This window comes from Balaenoptera borealis, assembly GCF_965194805.1.
Source record: "Balaenoptera borealis genome assembly, contig: HAP1_SCAFFOLD_81, whole genome shotgun sequence".
Lineage (NCBI taxonomy): Eukaryota > Metazoa > Chordata > Mammalia > Artiodactyla > Balaenopteridae > Balaenoptera > Balaenoptera borealis.
Genome location: NW_028123982.1, coordinates 985,879 through 1,007,100, shown reverse-complemented (window position 1 = coordinate 1,007,100; position 21,222 = coordinate 985,879). Strand labels below are relative to the sequence as shown.

Here is a 21,222-nt window from a genome sequence, read left to right as displayed (position 1 = left end):
ACCATAATGCCCCATGACGTCTCTCATCACTGTACTCCAATGCCACTCTCATCAAAATGCTCCATGATCTGTGTCAGCACAATATTGCATGACACTTGTCATCACAATGCTCCATGATCCCTGGAATCACAATGATCCCTGCCAATGTCATCACAATGCTCCATGTCTCCTGTAATCCCAATGATCCATGCCCTTGTCATCACAATGTTCCAGGTCAGTTTTCATAACCATGCTTCATTCCCGTGTCATCACAATGCTCCATGAATCTTGTCTTCACAATGCTCCATGGCCCATGTCATCCCAATGCTCCATGACCCTTGTCATCCCAATTCTCCAAGGCCCCTCTCATCACAATGCTCCAGAACACTTGTCATCACATTGCTCCATAACACCTGTCATGACAGTGTTCCCTGCCCATGTCATCACAATGCTCCATGTCCCCTATAATCACAATGCTCCATGCCTGTTTCCTCACAATGCTCCAGAATTCTTGTCATCACAATGTTCCATGACCGTGGCATCACAATGCTCCATGACACTTGTCATCACAATGTTCCATGGCCTTTATCATCACAATGCTCCATGGCCTTTGTCATCACAATGTTCCATGGCCCCTGTCATCACAGTGCTCCATGATACCTTTCATCACAATTCTAGATGACTACAGTCATCACAATGCCCCATGACAAATGTCATCACAATTCGCCCTGGTCCTTGTCATCACAATGCTCCATGGCCCCTGTCATCACAAGGTTTCAGGACATTTGTCATCACAATGATCCATGATCATTTTTATCACAATGCTCCATGAACCCTCTCATCTCAATGCTCCATAGCCTTTGTATTCACAATGCTCCATGGCCCCTGTAATCACAGTGTTCCGTGACCCCTTTCATCACAATGCTCCAAGACCGCTGTCATCACAATGCCCCATGACGCCTGCCATCAGAAATCTCCAAGGCCTCTCTTAACAAATAGCTCCATGATCCCTGTCAGCACAATGTTCCATGACGCTTTTCCTCACAATGCTCCATGACCCCTGTCATCACAAAGTTCTCTCCCCATATCATCACAATGCTCCTTGTCACCTTTAATCACAATGCTCCATGCCCTTTCATCACAATGCTCCAGAATTCTTGTCATCGCAATGTTCCTTGACCGTATCATCACAATGCTCCATGCCCTTGTCACCACAATGCTCCAGAACTCTTGGCATCATAATGCTCCATGCCCGTCTCATCACAATGCTCCATGCCATTTGTCATCACAATGCTCCATGGCCTTTGGCATCACAATGCTCCAAGGCCCCTGTTATCCCAGTACTCCATGTAGCCTTTCATCACAATTCTAGATGACCACTTTCATGACAATGCCCCATGAAACCTGTCATTACAATTCGCCATGGCCCTTGTCATCACAATGCTCCATGATCCATGTCATCACAATGTTCCTGGACACTTATCATCACAATGAACTCTGACCACATTCATCAAAATGCTCCATGACCCCTGTCCTCACACTGCTCCATGGCCTATGCGTTCAAAATGCTCCATGGCCCCTGTAATCACATTCCTCCATGACCCCCTTCATCACAATGCTCCATGACCTTTGTATTCACAATGCTCCATGGCCCCTATAATTGCGGTGCTCCATGACCACTGATATCACAATGCTCCCTGGTATATTTCATCACAATTCTTGATGACCACTGTCATCACAGTGCTCCACGGCCCCTGTCATCAGAGTCCTCCATGATACCTTTCATCACAATTCTATATGACCACTGTCATCACAATTCCCCATGACACCTGTCATCACAATTCGCCATGGCACTTGTCTTCACAATGCTCCATGAACCATGTCATCACAATGTTCATGGGCCATTGTCATCACAATGCTCCATGACAACTTACATCACAATGCTCCTTGACCTCTGTCATTTCATTGCTCCATGGCCTTTGTCATCAAAATTCTACATGGCCGCTGTAATAAGAGTGCTTCAGGACAACTTTTATCACAATGCTCCATGACCACTCTCATCACAATGCCAGATAAGACCTTTCATGACAATGCTCCATGGCTCTTCTCATCACAATATTCTATGACTTCTTTCATCACAATGCTCCATGCCCCTGTCATCACAATGCCCCATCACCCCTGCTATTACAATGCTCCATGACCCCTGTCGTCACAATGCTCCGAAACCCTTGTCATCACAATATTCCATTATCTGTGTAATCACGATGATCCATGAACCATTTCTGTACAATGCTCTAGTACACCTTTCATTAAAATGCTCCATGGCACTTGTCATCAGCATGCTCCAGGAACCCTTCCATCACAATAATCCATGACCCGTTTCCTCACAATTCTCCAGGACAGATTTCATCACAATGCTCCATTCCCTTGTCATCTCAATGCTTCATGGCCCCAGTCATCACAATGATCCATGCCCTTGTCATTAAAATGCTCCAGAACTCTTGTCATCACTATGCTCCATGCCCATGTCATCACAATGCTGCATGACCCCTGTCATCACGATGCTGCATGACCCCTGTCATCACAATGCTCCATGCCCGTATCATCACAATGCTCCATTACCCATGTCATCGTAGTGATCCATGACCCCTTTCATCACAATGCTCTATGACACCTGTCATCACAATGCTCCGTGGTCTTTGTCATCACAATGCTCCATGACCACTGTCATCACCATGCCCCATGACCCCAGTCATGACAATGCTGCATGGCCCTTGTCATCACAATGCTCCATTAGCCCTGTCATCACAATGTTCCATGACTCTTGTCATCAAAATGCCTCATGATCCATTTAATCAGAATGCTCCATGACTCCTTTCAACACATCCTCGATGATACTTGTCATTACACTGCCCCATGACCTTTTTCAGAACAATGCTCCATGATACCAGTCATCACAATGCTCCATGACCATTGTCGTCACAATGCTCCATGCCCCTTTCAACACAATGCTCCATGACAATTGGCATCACAATGCTCCATGACACCTGTCATCACAATGTTGCCTGCCCATGTCATCAAAATGCTCCATGTCACCTGTAATCACAATGTTCCATTACACCTGTCATCACAATGTTCCCTGCCCATGTCATCACAATGCTCCATTACCAATGTAATCAAAATGTTCGCCTGCACTTGTCATCAAAATGCTCCATGTCCCCTTTAATCACAATGCTCCATGCCCTTGTCATCACAATGCTCCAGAACTCTTGTCATCATAATGATGAATGCTCATGTCTTCACAAAGCTCCATGATACTTGTCATCACAATGTTCCATGGCCTTGTCATTACAATACTCCATGGCCCCTGTCATCACAGTGCTCCATGATACCTTTTATCACAATTCTAGATGACCACTGTCATCACAATGCCCCAAGACACTTGTCATGACAATTCGCCATGGCCCTTGCCATCACAATGCTCCATGACTCGTGTCATCACAATGGTCCAGGACACTTGTCATCACAATGATCCATGACCACTTACATCACAATGCTCCTTGACTCCTGTCATCACAATGCTCCATAGCCTATGCATTCACAATGCTACATGGTCCCTGTAATCACATTGCTCCATGATCCATTTCATCACAATGCTCCATTCCCTTGTCATCTCAATGCTTCATGGCCCCAGTCATCACAATGATCCATGCCCTTGTCATTAAAATGCTCCAGAACTCTTGTCATCACTATGCTCCATGCCCATGTCATCACAATGCTGCATGACCCCTGTCATCACGATGCTGCATGACCCCTGTCATCACAATGCTCCATGCCCGTATCATCACAATGCTCCATTACCCATGTCATCGTAGTGATCCATGACCCCTTTCATCACAATGCTCTATGACACCTGTCATCACAATGCTCCGTGGTCTTTGTCATCACAATGCTCCATGACCACTGTCATCACCATGCCCCATGACCCCAGTCATGACAATGCTGCATGGCCCTTGTCATCACAATGCTCCATTAGCCCTGTCATCACAATGTTCCATGACTCTTGTCATCAAAATGCCTCATGATCCATTTAATCACAATGCTCCATGACTCCTTTCAACACATCCTCGATGATACTTGTCATTACACTGCCCCATGACCTTTTTCAGAACAATGCTCCATGATACCAGTCATCACAATGCTCCATGACCATTGTCGTCACAATGCTCCATGCCCCTTTCAACACAATGCTCCATGACAATTGGCATCACAATGCTCCATGACACCTGTCATCACAATGTTGCCTGCCCATGTCATCAAAATGCTCCATGTCACCTGTAATCACAATGTTCCATTACACCTGTCATCACAATGTTCCCTGCCCATGTCATCACAATGCTCCATTACCAATGTAATCAAAATGTTCGCCTGCACTTGTCATCAAAATGCTCCATGTCCCCTTTAATCACAATGCTCCATGCCCTTGTCATCACAATGCTCCAGAACTCTTGTCATCATAATGATGAATGCTCGTGTCTTCACAAAGCTCCATGATACTTGTCATCACAATGTTCCATGGCCTTGTCATTACAATACTCCATGGCCCCTGTCATCACAGTGCTCCATGATACCTTTTATCACAATTCTAGATGACCACTGTCATCACAATGCCCCAAGACACTTGTCATGACAATTCGCCATGGCCCTTGCCATCACAATGCTCCATGACTCGTGTCATCACAATGGTCCAGGACACTTGTCATCACAATGATCCATGACCACTTACATCACAATGCTCCTTGACTCCTGTCATCACAATGCTCCATAGCCTATGCATTCACAATGCTACATGGTCCCTGTAATCACATTGCTCCATGATCCATTTCATCACAATGCTCTATGACCACTGTCATTACAATGCCACATTATACCTGTCATCACAATGCTCCATGGCCCCTGTCAGCACAATGTTCCATGACAGATGTCATCACTCTCCTCCATGGTCCCTGTAATCACAATGATCCATTCCCTTGTCAAAGCAATGCTCCAGAACTCTTGTCATCATAATGCTCCATGCCCGTCTCATCACAATTCTCCATGACACTTTTCATTAAAATGCTCCATGGCCCTTATCATCACAATGCTCCATGCCCTTGTCACCACAGTGCTCCAGAACTCTTGGCATCATAATGCTCCATGCCCGTCTCATCACAATGCTCCATGACACTTGTCATCAAAATGCTCCATGGCCTTTGTCATCACAATGCTCCATGGCCCCTGTTATCACAGTGCTCCATGTTACCTTTCATCACAATTCTAGATGACCACTGTCATCACAATGCCCCATGACACCTGTCATCACAATTCGCCATGGCACTTGTCATCACAATGCTCCATGAACCATGTCATCACAATGTTCATGGACACTTGTCATCACAATGCTCCATGACAACTTACACCACAATGCTCCGTGACCCCTGTCATTTCATTGCTCCATGGCCTATGCATTCACAATGCTCCATGGCCCCTGTAATCACATTGCTCCATGATCCCTTTCATCACAATGCTCCAAGACCGCTGTCATCACAATGCCCCATGACGCCTATCATCCTAATGCTCCAAGGCCCCTCTCATCACAATGCTCCATGATCCCTGTCATCTCAATGTTCCATGACACTAGTCATCACAGTGCTCCATGACCCCTGTCATCACAATATTCACTGCCCATGTAATCACAATGCTCCTGGTCCCCTGTAATCACAATGCTCTATACGCTTGTCATCACAAAGCTCCAGAACACTTGTCATAATAATTCTCCATGCCCGTGTCATCACAGTGCTCCATGACCTCTTTCATCACAATGCTCCTTGACCCCTGTCATCACAATGCTCTAGGACCACTGTCATCACAATGCCACATGACACCTGTCATCACAATGCTCTATAGCCCCTGTCAGCACAATGTTCCATGACAGGTATCATCGCAATGATCCATGACTGCTGTCATCACAATGTTCCCTGCCCTTGTCATCTCAATTCTCCCTGGCCCCTGTCATCACAATGCTCCATGCTCATGTCATCACAATGCTCCATTACCCATGTCATCGTAGTGATCCATGACCCCTTTCATCACAATTCTCCATGACCCCAGTCATCACAATGTTCCATAGCCCTTGTCATCACAATGCTCCATGACCCCTGTCATCACAATGTCCCATGACACTTGTCATCACAGTGCTCCATGACCCCTGTCATCACAATATTCACTGCCCATGTAATCACAGTGCTCCTGGTCCCCTGTAATCACAGTGCTCCATACCCTTTTCATCACAATGCTCCAGAACTCTTGTCATCATAATGCTCCATGCCGGTGTCATTGCAATGCTTGAAGAACCTTGTCATCACAATGCTCCATGAACTGTGTCATCACAAGGTTCCAGGACCCTTGTCATCACAATGATCCATGACCCCTGTCATCTCAATGCTTCATGATCTTTGTATTCACAATGCTCCATGATCCCTGTCAGCACAACGTTCCATGACAATTATCATCACAATGCTCCATGACACCTGTCATCACAATGTTGCCTGCCCATGTCATCAAAATGCTCCATGTCCCCTGTAATCACAATGTTCCATTACACCTGTCTATACAATGTTCCCTGCCCATGTCATCACAATGCTCCATTACCAATGTAATCAAAATGTTGGCCTGCCCTTGTCATCAAAATGCTCCATGGCCCCTTTAATCACAATGCTCTATGAACCCTGTCATCACAATGTTCCATGACAGTTGTCATCACAATGCTCCATGACCCTGTAATCACAATGCTCGATGCCCTTGTCATCACAATGCTCCAGAACTCTTGTCATCATAATGATGAATGCTCGTGTCATCACAAAGCTCCATGATACTTGTCATCACAATGTTCCATGGCCTTGTCATTACAATACTCCATGGCCCCTGTCATCACAGTGCTCCATGATACCTTTTATCACAATTCTAGATGACCACTGTCATCACAATGCCCCAAGACACATGTCATCACAATTCGCCATGGCCCTTGCCATCACAATGCTCCATGACCCGTGTCATCACAATGGTCCAGGACACTTTTCATCACAATGATCCATGACCCCTGTCATCACACTGCTCCATGGCCTATGCATTCAAAATGCTCCATGGCCCCTGTAATCACATTGCTCCATGATCCCTTTCATCACAATGTTCTATGACCACTCTCATCACAATACCCCATGACGCCTATCATCATAATGCTCCAAGGCCCCTCTCATCACAATGCTCCATGAACCCTGTCATCACAATGTTCCATGACACTTGTCATCACAGTGCTCCATGAACCCCTGTCATCACAATATTCACTGCCCATGTAATCACAATGCTCCTGGTCCCCTGTAATCACACTGCTCCATACACTTTTCATCACAATGCTCCAGAACTCTTGTCATCATAATGCTCCATGCCCGTGTCATCACAATGCTTGAAGAACCTTGTCATCACAATGCTCCATGAACCGTGTCATCACAAGGTTCCAGGACCCTTGTCATCACAATGATCCATGACACCTGTCATCTCAATGCTCCATGATCTTTGTATTCACAATGCTCCATGGCCCCTATAATTGCGGTGATCCATGACCCCTGTCATCACAATGCTCCCTGGTATATTTCATCACAATTCTAGATGACCACTGTCATCACAGTGCTCCACGGCCCCTGTCGTCTGAGTCCTCCATGATACCTTTCATTACAATTCTACATGACCACTGTCATCACAATGCCCCATGACACCTGTCATCACAATTCGCCATGGCCCTTGTCATCACAATGCTCCATGATCCATGTCATCACAATGTTCCTGGACACTTATCATCACAATGAACTATGACCACATTCATCACAATGCTCCATGACCCCTGTCATCACACTGCTCCATGGCCTATGCATTCAAAATGCTCCATGGCCCCTGTAATCACATTGCTCCATGATCCCTTTCATCACAATGTTCTATGACCACTCTCATCACAATACCCCATGACGCCTATCATCATAATGCTCCAAGGCCCCTCTCATCACAATGCTCCATGAACCCTGTCATCACAATGTTCCATGACACTTGTCATCACAGTGCTACATGAACCCCTGTCATCACAATATTCACTGCCCATGTAATCACAATGCTCCGGTTCCCCTGTAATCACACTGCTCCATACACTTTTCATCACAATGCTCCAGAACTCTTGTCATCATAATGCTCCATGCCCGTGTCATCACAATGCTTGAAGAACCTTGTCATCACAATGCTCCATGAACCGTGTCATCACAAGGTTCCAGGACCATTGTCATCACAATGATCCATGACCCCTGTCATCTCAATGCTCCATGATCTTTGTATTCACAATGCTCCATGGCCCCTATAATTGCGGTGATCCATGACCCCTGTCATCACAATGCTCCCTGGTATATTTCATCACAATTCTAGATGACCACTGTCATCACAGTGCTCCACGGCCCCTGTCGTCAGAGTCCTCCATGATACATTTCATTACAATTCTACATGACACCTGTCATCACAATTCACCATGGCACTTGTCATCACAATGCTCCATGAACCATGTCATCACAATGGTCATGGACACTTGTCATCACAATGCTCCATAACAACTTACATCACAATGCTCCTTGACCCCTGTCATTTCATTGCTCCATGGCCTATGCATTCACAATGCTCCATGGCCCCTGTAATCACTTTGCTTCATGATCCCTTTCATCACAATGCTCCAAGACCGCTGTCATCACAATGCCCCATGACGCCTATCATCATAATGCTCCAAGGCCCCTCTCATCACAATGTTCCATGATCCCTGTCATCACAATGTTCCATGACACTAGTCATCACAGTGCTCCATGACCCCTGTCATCACAATATTCACTGCCCATGTAATCACAATGCTCCTGGTCCCCTGTAATCACAATGCTCCATACCCTTGTCATCACAAAGCTCCAGAACCCTTGTCATCATAATTCTCCATGCCCGTGTCATCACAGTGCTCCATGACCACTTTCATCACAATGCTCCTTGACCCCTGTCATCACAATGCTCTATGACCACTGTCATCACAATGCCACATGACACCTGTCATCACAATGCTCTATAGCCCCTGTCAGCACAATGTTCCATGACAGGTATCATCACAATGATCCATGACTGCTGTCATCACAATGTTCCCTGCCCTTGTCATCTCAATGCTCCCTGGCCCCTGTCATCACAATGCTCCATGCTCATATCATCAAAATGCTCCATTACCCATGTCATCGTAGTGATCCATGACCCCTTTCATCACAATGCTCCATGACCCCAGTCATCACAATGCTCCATAGCCCTTGTCATCACAATGCTCCATTATCCCTGTCATCACAATGTTCCATGACTCTTGTCATCAAAATGCCTCATGATCCATTTAATCACAATGCTCCATGACTCCTTTCATCACATCCTCCATGATACTTGTCATTACACTGCCCCATGACCTTTTTCAGAACAATGCTCCATGATACCAGTCATCACAATGCTCCATGACCATTGTCGTCACAATGCTCCATGCCCCTTTCAACACAATGCTCCATGACAACTGTCATCACAATGCTCCATGGCCTTTGTCATCACAATTATACATGGCCCCTGTGATCACAGTGCTCCATGACCCCTCTCATCACAATACTCCATGACCACTGTCATCACAATGCTCCATTGCCCCTGTCATTACAATGCTCCATGACCACTGTCATCACAATGTTCCATGATCGCTGTAATCACAATGACCCATGACACCTTTCCTCAGAAGGCTCCAGTACGCCTGTCATCACAATGCTCCAATGACCGTCTCATCACAATGCTCCATGATCCCTGTCAGCACAACGTTACATGACAATTGTCATCCCAATGCTCCATGACACCTGTCATCACAATGTTGCCTGCCCATGTCATCAAAATGCTCCATGTCCCCTGTAATCACAATGTTCCATTACACCTGTCTTCACAATGTTCCCTGCCCATGTCATCACAATGCTCCATTACCAATGTAATCAAAATGTTCGCCTGCCCTTGTCATCAAAATGCTCCATGGCCCCTTTAATCACAATGCTCCATGAACCCTGTCATCACAATGTTCCATGACAGTTGTCATCCCAATGCTCGATGACCCTGTAATCACAATGCTCCATGCCCTTGTCATCACAATGCTCCAGAACTCTTGTCATCATAATGATGAATGCTCGTGTCATCACAAAGCTCCATGATACTTGTCATCACAATGTTCCATGGCCTTGTCATTACAATACTCCATGGCCCCTGTCATCACAGTGCTCCATTGATACCTTTTATCACAATTCTAGATGACCACTGTCATCACAATGCCCCAAGACACATGTCATCACAATTCGCCATGGCCCTTGCCATCACAATGCTCCATGACCCGTGTCATCACAATGGTCCAGGACACTTGTCATCACAATGATCCATGACCACTTACATCACAATGCTCCTTGACTCCTGTCATCACAATGCTCCATAGCCTATGCATTCGCAATGCTACATGGTCCCTGTAATCACATTGCTCCATGATCCATTTCATCACAATGCTCTATGACCACTGTCATTACAATGCCACATTATACCTGTCATCACAATGCTCCATGGCCCCTGTCAGCACAATGTTCCATGACAGATGTCATCACTCTCCTCCATGGTCCCTGTAATCACAATGCTCCATTCCCTTGTCAACGCAATGCTCCAGAACTCTTGTCATCATAATGCTCCATGCCCGTCTCATCACAATTCTCCATGACACTTTTCATTAAAATGCTCCATGGCCTTTATCATCACAATGCTCCATGGCCCCTGTTATCACAGTGATCCATGGTACCTTTCATCACAATGCTAGATAACCTCTGTCATCATAATGCCCGATGACACCTGTCATCAGAATTGGCCATGGCCCTTGTCATCACAATGCTCCATGCCCTTGTCACCACAGTGCACCAGAACTCTTGGCATCATAATGCTCCATGCCCGTCTCATCACAATGCTCCATGACACTTGTCATCAAAATGCTCCATGGCCTTTGTCATCACAATGTTCCATGGCCCCTGTTATCACAGTGCTCCATGTTACCTTTCCTCATAATTCTCGATGACCACTGTCATCACAATGCCCCATGACACCTGTCATCACAATTCGCCATGGCCCTTGTCATCACAATGCTCCATGAACCCTGTCATCACAATGTTCCATGACACTTGTCATCACAGTGCTCCATAAACCCATGTCATCACAATATTCATTGCCCATGTAATCACAATGCGCCTGGTCCCCTGTAATCACAGTACTCCATACCCTTTTCATCACAATGCTCCAGAATTCTTGTCATCATAATGCTCCATGCCCGTGTCATCACAATGCTTGAAGAACCTTGTCATCACAATGCTCCATGAACCGTGTCATCACAAGGTTCCAGGACCCTTGTCATCACAATGATCCATGACACCTGTCATCTCAATGCTCCATGATCTTTGTATTCACAATGCTCCATGGCCCCTATAATTGCGGTGATCCATGACCCCTGTCATCACAATGCTCCCTGGTATATTTCATCACAATTCTAGATGACCACTGTCATCACAGTGCTCCACGGCCCCTGTCGTCAGAGTCCTCCATGATACCTTTCATTACAATTCTACATGACCACTGTCATCACAATGCCCCATGACACCTGTCATCACAATTCGCCATGGCCCTTGTCATCACAATGCTCCATGATCCATGTCATCACAATGTTCCTGGACACTTATCATCACAATGAACTATGACCACATTCATCACAATGCTCCATGACCCCTGTCATCACACTGCTCCATGGCCTATGCATTCAAAATGCTCCATGGCCCCTGTAATCACATTGCTCCATGATCCCTTTCATCACAATGTTCTATGACCACTCTCATCACAATACCCCATGACGCCTATCATCATAATGCTCCAAGGCCCCTCTCATCACAATGCTCCATGAACCCTGTCATCACAATGTTCCATGACACTTGTCATCACAGTGCTACATGAACCCCTGTCATCACAATATTCACTGCCCATGTAATCACAATGCTCCTGGTCCCCTGTAATCACACTGCTCCATACACTTTTCATCACAATGCTCCAGAACTCTTGTCATCATAATGCTCCATGCCCGTGTCATCACAATGCTTGAAGAACCTTGTCATCACAATGCTCCATGAACCGTGTCATCACAAGGTTCCAGGACCCTTGTCATCACAATGATCCATGACACCTGTCATCTCAATGCTCCATGATCTTTGTATTCACAATGCTCCATGGCCCCTATAATTGCGGTGATCCATGACCCCTGTCATCACAATGCTCCCTGGTATATTTCATCACAATTCTAGATGACCACTGTCATCACAGTGCTCCACGGCCCCTGTCGTCTGAGTCCTCCATGATACCTTTCATTACAATTCTACATGACCACTGTCATCACAATGCCCCATGACACCTGTCATCACAATTCGCCATGGCCCTTGTCATCACAATGCTCCATGATCCATGTCATCACAATGTTCCTGGACACTTATCATCACAATGAACTATGACCACATTCATCACAATGCTCCATGACCCCTGTCATCACACTGCTCCATGGCCTATGCATTCAAAATGCTCCATGGCCCCTGTAATCACATTGCTCCATGATCCCTTTCATCACAATGTTCTATGACCACTCTCATCACAATACCCCATGACGCCTATCATCATAATGCTCCAAGGCCCCTCTCATCACAATGCTCCATGAACCCTGTCATCACAATGTTCCATGACACTTGTCATCACAGTGCTACATGAACCCCTGTCATCACAATATTCACTGCCCATGTAATCACAATGCTCCGGTTCCCCTGTAATCACACTGCTCCATACACTTTTCATCACAATGCTCCAGAACTCTTGTCATCATAATGCTCCATGCCCGTGTCATCACAATGCTTGAAGAACCTTGTCATCACAATGCTCCATGAACCGTGTCATCACAAGGTTCCAGGACCATTGTCATCACAATGATCCATGACCCCTGTCATCTCAATGCTCCATGATCTTTGTATTCACAATGCTCCATGGCCCCTATAATTGCGGTGATCCATGACCCCTGTCATCACAATGCTCCCTGGTATATTTCATCACAATTCTAGATGACCACTGTCATCACAGTGCTCCACGGCCCCTGTCGTCAGAGTCCTCCATGATACATTTCATTACAATTCTACATGACACCTGTCATCACAATTCACCATGGCACTTGTCATCACAATGCTCCATGAACCATGTCATCACAATGGTCATGGACACTTGTCATCACAATGCTCCATAACAACTTACATCACAATGCTCCTTGACCCCTGTCATTTCATTGCTCCATGGCCTATGCATTCACAATGCTCCATGGCCCCTGTAATCACTTTGCTTCATGATCCCTTTCATCACAATGCTCCAAGACCGCTGTCATCACAATGCCCCATGACGCCTATCATCATAATGCTCCAAGGCCCCTCTCATCACAATGTTCCATGATCCCTGTCATCACAATGTTCCATGACACTAGTCATCACAGTGCTCCATGACCCCTGTCATCACAATATTCACTGCCCATGTAATCACAATGCTCCTGGTCCCCTGTAATCACAATGCTCCATACCCTTGTCATCACAAAGCTCCAGAACCCTTGTCATCATAATTCTCCATGCCCGTGTCATCACAGTGCTCCATGACCACTTTCATCACAATGCTCCTTGACCCCTGTCATCACAATGCTCTATGACCACTGTCATCACAATGCCACATGACACCTGTCATCACAATGCTCTATAGCCCCTGTCAGCACAATGTTCCATGACAGGTATCATCACAATGATCCATGACTGCTGTCATCACAATGTTCCCTGCCCTTGTCATCTCAATGCTCCCTGGCCCCTGTCATCACAATGCTCCATGCTCATATCATCAAAATGCTCCATTACCCATGTCATCGTAGTGATCCATGACCCCTTTCATCACAATGCTCCATGACCCCAGTCATCACAATGCTCCATAGCCCTTGTCATCACAATGCTCCATTATCCCTGTCATCACAATGTTCCATGACTCTTGTCATCAAAATGCCTCATGATCCATTTAATCACAATGCTCCATGACTCCTTTCATCACATCCTCCATGATACTTGTCATTACACTGCCCCATGACCTTTTTCAGAACAATGCTCCATGATACCAGTCATCACAATGCTCCATGACCATTGTCGTCACAATGCTCCATGCCCCTTTCAACACAATGCTCCATGACAACTGTCATCACAATGCTCCATGGCCTTTGTCATCACAATTATACATGGCCCCTGTGATCACAGTGCTCCATGACCCCTCTCATCACAATACTCCATGACCACTGTCATCACAATGCTCCATTGCCCCTGTCATTACAATGCTCCATGACCACTGTCATCACAATGTTCCATGATCGCTGTAATCACAATGACCCATGACACCTTTCCTCAGAAGGCTCCAGTACGCCTGTCATCACAATGCTCCAATGACCGTCTCATCACAATGCTCCATGATCCCTGTCAGCACAACGTTACATGACAATTGTCATCCCAATGCTCCATGACACCTGTCATCACAATGTTGCCTGCCCATGTCATCAAAATGCTCCATGTCCCCTGTAATCACAATGTTCCATTACACCTGTCTTCACAATGTTCCCTGCCCATGTCATCACAATGCTCCATTACCAATGTAATCAAAATGTTCGCCTGCCCTTGTCATCAAAATGCTCCATGGCCCCTTTAATCACAATGCTCCATGAACCCTGTCATCACAATGTTCCATGACAGTTGTCATCCCAATGCTCGATGACCCTGTAATCACAATGCTCCATGCCCTTGTCATCACAATGCTCCAGAACTCTTGTCATCATAATGATGAATGCTCGTGTCATCACAAAGCTCCATGATACTTGTCATCACAATGTTCCATGGCCTTGTCATTACAATACTCCATGGCCCCTGTCATCACAGTGCTCCATTGATACCTTTTATCACAATTCTAGATGACCACTGTCATCACAATGCCCCAAGACACATGTCATCACAATTCGCCATGGCCCTTGCCATCACAATGCTCCATGACCCGTGTCATCACAATGGTCCAGGACACTTGTCATCACAATGATCCATGACCACTTACATCACAATGCTCCTTGACTCCTGTCATCACAATGCTCCATAGCCTATGCATTCGCAATGCTACATGGTCCCTGTAATCACATTGCTCCATGATCCATTTCATCACAATGCTCTATGACCACTGTCATTACAATGCCACATTATACCTGTCATCACAATGCTCCATGGCCCCTGTCAGCACAATGTTCCATGACAGATGTCATCACTCTCCTCCATGGTCCCTGTAATCACAATGCTCCATTCCCTTGTCAACGCAATGCTCCAGAACTCTTGTCATCATAATGCTCCATGCCCGTCTCATCACAATTCTCCATGACACTTTTCATTAAAATGCTCCATGGCCTTTATCATCACAATGCTCCATGGCCCCTGTTATCACAGTGATCCATGGTACCTTTCATCACAATGCTAGATAACCTCTGTCATCATAATGCCCGATGACACCTGTCATCAGAATTGGCCATGGCCCTTGTCATCACAATGCTCCATGCCCTTGTCACCACAGTGCACCAGAACTCTTGGCATCATAATGCTCCATGCCCGTCTCATCACAATGCTCCATGACACTTGTCATCAAAATGCTCCATGGCCTTTGTCATCACAATGTTCCATGGCCCCTGTTATCACAGTGCTCCATGTTACCTTTCCTCATAATTCTCGATGACCACTGTCATCACAATGCCCCATGACACCTGTCATCACAATTCGCCATGGCCCTTGTCATCACAATGCTCCATGAACCCTGTCATCACAATGTTCCATGACACTTGTCATCACAGTGCTCCATAAACCCATGTCATCACAATATTCATTGCCCATGTAATCACAATGCGCCTGGTCCCCTGTAATCACAGTACTCCATACCCTTTTCATCACAATGCTCCAGAACTCTTGTCATCATAATGCTCCATAACCCGTGTCATCACAATGGTCCAGGACACTTGTCATCACAATGATCCATGACCACTTACATCACAATGCTCCTTGACTCCTGTCATCACAATGCTCCATAGCCTATGCATTCACAATGCTACATGGTCCCTGTAATCACATTGCTCCATGATCCATTTCATCACAATGCTCCATTCCCTTGTCATCTCAATGCTTCATGGCCCCAGTCATCACAATGATCCATGCCCTTGTCATTAAAATGCTCCAGAACTCTTGTCATCACTATGCTCCATGCCCATGTCATCACAATGCTGCATGACCCCTGTCATCACGATGCTGCATGACCCCTGTCATCACAATACTCCATGCCCGTATCATCACAATGCTCCATTACCCATGTCATCGTAGTGATCCATGACCCCTTTCATCACAATGCTCTATGACACCTGTCATCACAATGCTCCGTGGTCTTTGTCATCACAATGCTCCATGACCACTGTCATCACCATGCCCCATGACCCCAGTCATCACAATGCTGCATGGCCCCTGTCATCACAATGCTCCATTAGCCCTTTCATCACAATGTTCCATGACTCTTGTCATCAAAATGCCTCATGATCCATTTAATCACAATGCTCCATGACTCCTTTCAACACATCCTCGATGATACTTGTCATTACACTGCCCCATGACCTTTTTCAGAACAATGCTCCATGATACCAGTCATCACAATGCTCCATGACCATTGTCGTCACAATGCTCCATGCCCCTTTCAACACAATGCTCCATGACAATTGGCATCACAATGCTCCATGACACCTGTCATCACAATGTTGCCTGCCCATGTCATCAAAATGCTCCATGTCACCTGTAATCACAATGTTCCATTACACCTGTCATCACAATGTTCCCTGCCCATGTCATCACAATGCTCCATTACCAATGTAATCAAAATGTTCGCCTGCCCTTGTCATCAAAATGCTCCATGGCCCCTTTAATCACAATGCTCCATGAATCCTGTCATCACAATGTTCCATGACAGTTGTCATCACAATGCTCCATGAATCCTGTCATCACAATGTTCCATGACAGTTGTCCTCACAATGCTCCATGACCCTGTAATCACAATGCTCCATGCCCTTGTCATCACAATGCTCCAGAACTCTTGTCATCATAATGAAGAATGCTCGTGTCATCACAAAGCTCCATGATACTTGTCATCACAATGTTCCATGGCCTTGTCATTACAATACTCCATGGCCCCTGTCATCACAGTGCTCCATGATACCTTTTATCACAATTCTAGATGACCACTGTCATCACAATGCCCCAAGACACATGTCATCACAATTCGCCATGGCCCTTGCCATCACAATGCTCCATGACCCGTGTCATCACAATGGTCCAGGACACTTGTCATCACAATGATCCATGACCACTTACATCACAATGCTCCTTGACTCCTGTCATCACAATGCTCCATAGCCTATGCATTCGCAATGCTACATGGTCCCTGTAATCACATTGCTCCATGATCCATTTCATCACAATGCTCTATGACCACTGTCATTACAATGCCACATTATACTTGTCATTACAAAGCTCCATGGCCCCTGTCAGCACAATGTTCCATGACAGATGTCATCACTCTCCTCCATGGTCCCTGTAATCACAATGCTCCATTCCCTTGTCAACGCAATGCTCCAGAACTCTTGTCATCATAATGCTCCATGCCCGTCTCATCACAATTCTCCATGACACTTTTCATTAAAATGCTCCATGGCTTTTATCATCACAATGCTCCATGGCCCCTGTTATCACAGTGATCCATGATACCTTTCATCACAATGCTAGATAACCTCTGTCATCACAATGCCCGATGACACCTGTCATCAGAATAGGCCATAGCCCTTGTCATCACAATGCTCCATGCCCTTGTCACCACAATGCTCCAGAACTCTTGGCATCATAATGCTCCATGCCCGTCTCATCACAATGCTCCATGACACTTGTCATCAAAATGCTCCATGGCCTTTGTCGTCACAATGCTCCATGGCCCCTGTTATCATAGTGCTCCATGTTACCTTTCATCACAATGCTAGATGACCACTGTCATCACAATGCCCCATGACACCTGTCATCACAATTCGCCATGGCCCTTGTCATCACAATGCTCCATGATCCATGTCATCACAATGTTCCTGGACACTTATCATCACAATGAACTATGACCACATTCATCACATTGCTCCATGATCCCTTTCATCACAATGTTCTATGACCATTCTCATCACAATACCCCATGACGCCTATCATCATAATGCTCCAAGGCCCCTCTCATCACAATGCTCCATGAACCCTGTCATCACAATGTTCCATGACACTTGTCATCACAGTGCTCCATGAACCCCTGTCATCACAATATTCACTGCCTATGTAATCACAATGCTCCTGGTCCCCTGTAATCACAGTGCTCCATACCCTTTTCATCACAATGCTCCAGAACTCTTGTCATCATAATCCTCCATGCCCGTGTCATCACAATGCTTGAAGAACCTTGTCATCACAATGCTCCAGGAACCGTGTCATCTCAATGCTCCATGATCTTTGTATTCACAATGCTCCATGGCCCCTATAATTGCGGTGATCCATGACCCCTGTCATCACAATGCTCCCTGGTATATTTCATCAAAATTCTAGATGACCACTGTCATCACAGTGCTCCACGGCCCCTGTCATCAGAGTCCTCCATGATACCTTTCATTACAATTCTACATGACCACTGTCATCACAATGCCCCATGACACCTGTCATCACAATTCGCCATGGCACTTGTCATCACATTGCTCCATGAACCATGTCATCACAATGTTCATGGACACTTGTCATCACAATGCTCCATGACAACTTACATCACAATGCTCCTTGACTCCTGTCATTTCATTGCTCCATGGCCTATGCATTCACAATGCTCCATGGCACCTGTACTCACATTGCTCCATGATCCCTTTCATCACAATGCTCCAAGACCGCTGTCATCACAATACCCCATGACGCCTATCATCATAATGCTCCAAGGCCCCTCTCATCACAATGCTCCATGATCCCTGTCATCACAATATTCACTGCCCACGTAATCACAATGCTCCTGGTCCACTGTTATCACAATGCTCCATACCCTTGTCATCACAGTGCTCCAGAACTCTTGACATCATAATGCTCCATGCCCGTGTCATCACAGTGCTCCTTGACCCCTGTCATCACAATGCTCCTTGACCCCTTTTATCACAATGCTCTATGACCACTGTCATCACAATGCCACATGACACCTCTCATCACAATGCTCTATAGCCCCTGTCAGCACAATGTTCCATGATAGGTATCATCACAATGATCCATGACGGCTGTCATCACAATGTTCCCTGCCCTTGTCATCTCAATGCTCCCTGGCCCCTGTCCTCACAATGCTCCATGCTCATATCATCACAATGCTCCATTACTCATGTCATCGTAGTGATCCATGACCCCTTTCATCACAATGCTCCATGACCCCAGTCATCACAATGCTCCATAGCCCTTGTCATCACAATGCTCCATTAGCCCTGTCATCACAATGTTCCATGACTCTTGTCATCAAAATGCCTCATGATCCATTTAATCACAATGCTCCATGACTCCTTTCATCACATCCTCCATGATACTTGTCATTACACTGCCCCATGACGTTTTTCAGAACAATGCTCCATGATACCAGTCATCACAATGCTCCGTGACCATTGTCGTCACAATGCTCCATGCCCCTTTCAACACAATGCTCCATGACAACTGTCATCACAATGCTCCATGGCCTTTGTCATCACAATTATACATGGCCCCTGTGATCACAGTGCTCCATGACCCCTTTCATCACAATGCTCCATGACCACTGTCATCACAATGCCCCATGACACCTGTCATCAGAATTGGCCATGGCCCTTGTCATCACAATGCTCCAGGACACTTGTCTTCACAATGTTCCATGGCGCATTTCATCACAATGCTCCATGACCACTTTCATCAAATTGCTCCATGATGCCTGTCATCACAATGCTCCATGGCCTTTGTCATCAAAATTCTACATGGCCCCTGTAATAACAGTGCTTCAGGACAACTTTTATCACAATGCTCCATGACCACTCTCATCACAATGCCAGATAAGACCTTTCATGACAATGCTCCATGGCCCTTGTCATTACAATATTCTATGACTTCTGTCATCACAATGCTCCATGCCACTGTCATCACAATGCCCCATCACCCCTGCTATTACAATGCTCCATGACCCCTGTCATCACAATGCTCCGAAACCCTTGTCATCACAATATTCCATGATCCGTGTAATCACGATGATCCATGAACCATTTCTGTACAATGCTCCAGTACCCCTTTCATTAAAATGCTCCATGGCACTTGTCATCAGAATGCTCCAGGAACCCTTCCATCACAATAATCCATGACCCGTTTCCTCACAATTCTCCAGGACCGCTTTCATCACAATGCTCCATTCCCTTGTCATCTCAAAGCTTCATGGCCCCTGTCATCACAATGATCCATGCCCTTGTCATCAAAATGCTCCAGAACTCTTGTCATCACTATGCTCCATGCCCATGTCATCACAATGCTGCATGGCCCCTGTCATCACAATGCTGCATGACCCCTGTCATCACAATGCTCCATGCCCGTATCATCACAATGCTCCATTACCCATGTCATCGTAGTGATCCATGACCCCATTCATCACAATGCTCCATGACACCTGTCATCACAATGCTCCGTGGTCTTTGTCATCACAATGCTCCATGACCACTGTCATCACCATGCCCCATGACCCCAGTCATCACAATGCTCCATGCCCTTGTCATCAAAATGCTCCAGAACTCTTGTCATCATAATGCTCCACGCCAATGTCATCAAAATGCCCCATGACACTTGTCATCACAATGCTCCATGGCCTTTGTCATCACAATGTTCCATGGACCCTCTC

General features: G+C 46.0%; 1 long non-coding RNA gene across 5 annotated transcripts; it reads right to left on the bottom strand.

Annotated features, from left to right (window-relative positions):
* Window positions 1–469: 469 nt before the first annotated feature.
* On the bottom strand, window positions 470–18,859 carry LOC309621244. Of its 5 annotated transcripts, none has more exons than XR_014239851.1 (3): window positions 11,395–11,507; window positions 1,160–1,183; window positions 470–562 (listed from the first exon to the last, which is right to left on the bottom strand). It is a non-coding gene; the product is annotated as an uncharacterized lncRNA (long non-coding RNA). The 5 variants fall into 5 exon arrangements; XR_014239854.1 differs by lacking the exons at window positions 1,160–1,183; window positions 11,395–11,507 and adding exons at window positions 5,753–5,778; window positions 8,564–8,615; XR_014239850.1 differs by lacking the exons at window positions 1,160–1,183; window positions 11,395–11,507 and adding an exon at window positions 18,781–18,859.
* Window positions 18,860–21,222: the final 2,363 nt, after the last annotated feature.